Raw genomic sequence first — 5,851 nt, 5'->3', positions numbered from 1 at the left:
CCCCCCCCCCCACGCTGTGCGGCTAGGCCGGTGGGCTTGCGGCGCCCCCTGCGGGCCCGCGCCGGCCTGGCTCTCTGGTCCTCGGTCCCCCGCAGGCACCGCCGCGCTCCCGCAGGCGGGGCTCTGTTTTGTGCACCCCCCGAAGGCCCCGCATCCACACATCTCCATCACCAAGGGAATCCATCACCATTCCGCAGATGAGGAAACCAAGGTTCAAAGACAGATGCTGTGCCGCGCAGGGAAAGAGGTGGTGGCTGTCTCCACGGGCCCACCCTCACCCTTGTTCCTCTCTTTTCGCCGGGGGACCCCTTTCTTTGCCTAGGTGGGGCCACAGAGTCAGTAGCTTGCTGTGCACCCTAGGCGCGCTCTCTCCCGGATTCCTCCGAGCCAGAGCAGTCATCTGGAGCATCCTTCCTAAGCAGGCTCGCTGGGCTGCGGTGCGGACCGGAGTGCGTGTGGCATGGGTTTACTGGCGGGACACCTAACGACTGCATCCGGCGTGCCCTTGGCTGTAGCCACTCCACTTGTGTGACTCTCTGCTAAGAAGACGGTAAAGAAAGGTCAAAGATTTTTCGGTGAGAATGGTGTTCATCCCTCATTGTTGGTAATAGCCAAAATTTGTCAGCAGTTTCTCTACCTGCGGGTTAGATAAGTAGTAGTCTAAGCGGCCATGAAAAATCATGTTGGACAAAAATTTTTGGTGATATATCCAAATGTTCATTATATTGTTTTTTGGAAGTTACCATACAACATATATAATAATAAAATAACGTTTCTGTGAAGACCTGCCTATGTGTGCACATTTTTTCAAAAGTCTGCAGGGGCACCTGGGTGGCTCAGTCTGTTAAGCCTCTGCCTTCCGCTCAGGTCACGATCTCAGGGTCTTGGGATCGAACCCCCTCCTTCCCACCCTCAGGCTCCCTGCTCAGTGGGGAGCCTGCCTCTCCCCCTCTCTCTTCTGTTCCCCCTGCTTGTACTCTCTCTTTCTCAAATAAATAAATAAATTCTTAAAGTCTGCAAAGATGTACATCAAAAAGTTAACATTGATCAGTGGGATTAAGGGTGCTTTTTAAAGTACTTGTATCTTTCTGTATTTTCTAAAAGATACATACACACTGAGCGTGTCTTGTTTTTATGTGTGTTTTTTAAGCAGAAAAGGCCCAGGGTTTACTTATCCACCCCAGGAAGAAGAAAGCAGCCTAAAAAGTTGGATCCAGAAAGTAAGAAAGGGGATTTATTGGGACATTTCTTTTCCCTGACCCCACAGGAAATATGGTCACCAAGAGCTGCTTCTGAAGAATATGACAGTGATGATACATTTTTCAAAGTGTTGATTATAACACAGTTTGCAACATGACCCAACTGATGGATCTTACATTTGGCCACAGATCAGAAGTCCTAGAAGAAAAACTGCTACTGGGTACTGACTCAAATTATAATGGATAAAGTAACCGACGGATGTGCCAGATCTTTGTTCCAGAAAGTTCTCAGATATAAGTAAATGATGTGGTTCCTTTCTTATACTAGCTCCATGCATACTGACTGGAGCACATGGAGCAAGGTCTCAAATCCACAGCTCTGTCAAAGAGGTAGGGGGTTTATCTACTTCAACCGGGGTCTGAGCTCTGGGCTGTGCATGGCAAGCTTGACTCAGCTGTGACTGGGAGCAGTATGACAAAGTAGGCTGTCAGAAAGCAACAAGTCCTCCAGATTCTCCCAGGCAAGGAGACAACACTGAAAACTACGTTAGGCTTTTTCCTTTCAAAACTTGGCATATCAGAATTTGCTGAAAATTAAGCAGTGCTATCTGGCTTTAATTTCATTTCTCAAGAAAATCCAGCTGACTCTCGTCATGATTTTGTAAGCTTGTTATCTTTTTGGAAATTAACTTTTGAATGTAACCTTCACTAAAAATATGTAGATTGGGGGTATAAAAGTAAAATCTATTTCTTTTTATATTTTTCCAGTGAAGTACTATCCACTTTTTATTTAAAAACTTGCTCTCTATTGTTCTAAACAGTAAATAGTGCCAAAAACTTTTTTAAAAATGCATTATAGTGTCAACATTGGGACTGACTTGTTTCAAGAAATCTGTTTGCAATAAATGGTAATGAACTGTAATGCCTCTTTTTTAAAAAGATTTGGAAATAAATGCCAGATTAATTCATTTAAAGAAAAAACCCATAAGCGTGAAAGGGGGTTGGAGGAAATTAATTGTCTGTCCTTTCTGGGATGTAGGGGAGCCCACAGTGGGGTTTGCAGTCCCTACCACTGCTGCTGAGGCCAGTGACCCCAAGGGCTGACCACTTGGGATATCAGTTGTTCCTGGCCTGGGCACTATGATGCGAGTCTATGGTATAAAGAAGGGTCTGAGCCTGTGGTATAAAGAAGGGCTCCTGCCATAGAAAGACATAGATGCAACCAGCTTCCTTCTGCCTGCTTCCTGTCTCGGAATTTTTTAAAGAGGGTGTAGCGTGTTCATCAATCAGAGATTCAAATCTCAGTGCCCAATATCCCCACCACCACTACCACAAACTGTGTGGTTTGGGGCAACTCACTTTATCTTTCCCAACCCCGTTTCTCATCTGTAAAATCGCGAGAACCATAACCATATTATGCACTAGCTGGAAGATATATTATTTTATTATTCAGCAGCTATTTACTGATACCAGGCACCATTCTAGTTACTGACTAGGACAGACAAGGTCTCTGTTTCCACGTCATTCATATTCTCATAGGATGAGATCACAGTAAACAAATAAATTAATAAACAAATGAGAAAATCCACTGTTAATAAATTCTAGACAGAAAAATAACGGAGGGAGAGGTGGTAGAGCCCCAAAAGCTGATGAGATCATATTGTTTGGTCAGGGAAGCTCTCTGAGCAGACTGTATTTGAGCAGAGATATTAGTGACGGAAAGCAGCCAGGCATGCAAAGATCATGGGGAAGAAACTGGGTAAAGGGTACAGGGAAACTCTGCACTATTTTTGCAATTTCCTGTGAATATATAACTATTTCAAAATAAAAAAAAAAGTTTAAAGCAACTACTGTTACACACTACAGCCTAAATGAATATCGAAACAGCTATGCTAAGCGAATGAAACCAGACCAAAAAGAGGACATACTGTGTGATTTCATTTATATAAAATTCTGGGAAGTGTAAACTGATCTATAGTGACAGAGATCCGATTACTGACTGCCTGGGTACAGAGTAGGGAGGGGGGATGTTTGGGAAGGAAGGATTACAAAGAGACACGAGGAGTCTTTTGGGGGTGATGGGTACGTTTATTATCTTGATTGTAGTGACGGTTTCAAGATGTATACATAAGGTAAACTTATCTAATCACACACTCTAAATATTGTGCAGTTACTATATGTCAATTTTACCTCAATAATGGGATTAAGAAATTTCTGTGCCTAGAAATAAATAATGCTAAAGATATGCAAAGCCTCTACACTGACATTGAACATTTTATTGCAAGAAATTTGGGTAGATCTAAATAAATGAAGAGATCTACCATAGTCTTAGATTGGACAACTCACTATTGTAAAGATGGCAATCCTCCCTGAACTGAAACTGACCAGAATCCTAACTGGTTTGCTTTGGTATGTCAATTTTAAAATGTATATGGGAATGAAAAAGAGACAAGGGTAGCCAAGACGCTCTTGAAAAATAGGGTATAAGAACCTACATCATCAGAAATCAAGATAGTGAGTGTTAGTATGAGGATACATAGACCAGTGAAATAATAAAGAGCCCTAAAACATAGATCCACACATATATAGACACTAGGTATAGGACAGTGGTGGAAATGCAGATCATTGAGATATAGCCAATGAAATACACCAGGTTAAGTAGGTACCTATAAGGATTCTTCCCATAATACATAAAAATCAGTTCCAAGGTACATTAAACCCCTAACCATAAAATGCAAAATCATACAGCTCTGAGAAGGGAATATAGAATATCTTCATGACCTTTAAAAAACAACAACAACAACAACAACAACAAAAAGCACAGATGATAAAGGAAAAGGAAGCAATAAAAAGGAACATACTATTAATAGCATTAAAATTATGAACATTAGGGGCCCCTGCATGGCCCAGTTGGTTCAGTGTCTGCCTTCAGCTCAGATCATGATCCCAGGGTCCTGAGATCTAACCCTCATCAGGCTCCCTGCTCAACAAAGAGCCTGCTTCTCCCTCTGCCCCTCTCCCTGCTCATGCTTGTTCTCTGTCTCTCTCCCTCTCAAATAGATAAGTAAAATCTTAAAAAAAATAAAATTATAGGGGTGCCTGGGTGGCTCAATGGGTTAAAGCTTCTGCCTTCAGCTCAGGTCATGATCCCAGAATCCTGGGATCGAGCCCCGCATCGGGCTCTCTGCTCAGCAGGGAGCCTGCTTCCCTGCCTCTCTTTCTGCCTGCCTCTCTGCCTACTTGTGATCTTTGTCAAATAAATAAATAAAATCTTTTTAAAAATAAAAATAAAAATAAAATAAAATAAAATTATGAACTTTATTCACTAAAGATATTATAAGGAGAATTAAAAGACAACGGGAGGGGTAGAAGGTATTTGCAACAAAGAAAAACTTCATCATGATTATAATAAGACACTACTACACATCCTACAGAATGGCAAAGCTTTTTTTAAGGGGGGGAGGGCAGAGGGAGAGAGAGAATCTTAAGCAGGCTACAAGACACTGACATCAGGACCTAAGTCAAAATCAAGAGTCAGATGCTTAACTGACTGAGCCACCCAGGTGCCCCCATAATGGCAAAGCTTTAAGAAACTTTTGGTGTGGGGGCGCCTGGGTGGCTCAGTGGGTTAAAGCCTCTGCCTTTGGCTCAGGTCATGATCCCAGTGTCCTGGGATCGAGCCCCACATTGGGCTCTCTGCTCAGCAGGGAGCCTGCTTCCTCCTCTCTCTGACTGCCTCTCTGCCTACCTGTGATCTCTGTCTGTCAAATAAATAAATAAAATTTAAAAAAAAAAAGAAACTTTTAGTGTGTATTATTTGGAATACCACTCTGGAAAGATGTCTGATATTATCTAGTAAAGTTGAGGACAGGGGTTTCATATGACCCAGGAATTTCACTCTTGGTTTACACCCTGAAAAGGCTTATATACATGTGCATCAGCATTGTAAACAGCAATATTATACAGAACAGTAAAAACCTGGAAAAACTCAAATGTTCTACTTACTATACACTGAGCAAATAAATTCTAGTATTTTTTTCCAATGGAATATTATATAGATGCGAGCAGCTGAAAATAGAAAAGGTCACTGCACAGTCATCTATGTAAAGATGCTTGCCCTCTTTACAGTGAGAAAATGCCAGACCAGCAGGGCCGAAACAAAAATTAAAGAGAGTTCTTAGAAACCAACAGTGGCCATGGCAGGGAGTATTTTTGTCATGTATCAACATGCACTAGACACTGTGCTAAGCTCTTTTAGGACATGTCTACTTCTCACAACCATTTGGTATAGTAGGAATCGTTTTGTGGGTAAGGAAACTGAGGGACAGAAAGGTTAGATGACTTGCCCGAGATACACAGATACCAGGGTGGCAGAAATGGAGATTTAAAAACCAGCCATCAAACCCCACATTCTTTCCATTGGAGTAGAAGGCATTGATTGCCTTGCAACGACTGTCCACCAGCTCTCCTTTCTTCCAGAACCACAATTTTATCATGGTATGCCTGCTCCTCTATGCTGTTACCCTACAGATGAGAGAGCAAAAGACGGAACAAGCCTGGGCCCCTGGCCACTCTACAGCAGACCAGCCATGCCACACCAGGTGAACATCTATTGCTTCCTTTTATTTATTGTTTTTTTAATTTTATTTTTT

This window comes from Lontra canadensis, unplaced genomic scaffold, assembly GCF_010015895.1.
Source record: "Lontra canadensis isolate GAN:19392208 unplaced genomic scaffold, GSC_riverotter_1.0 scaffold28, whole genome shotgun sequence".
In the NCBI taxonomy this organism is placed as follows: Eukaryota; Metazoa; Chordata; class Mammalia; order Carnivora; family Mustelidae; genus Lontra; species Lontra canadensis.
Note: the sequence above shows the minus strand (reverse complement) of the source record.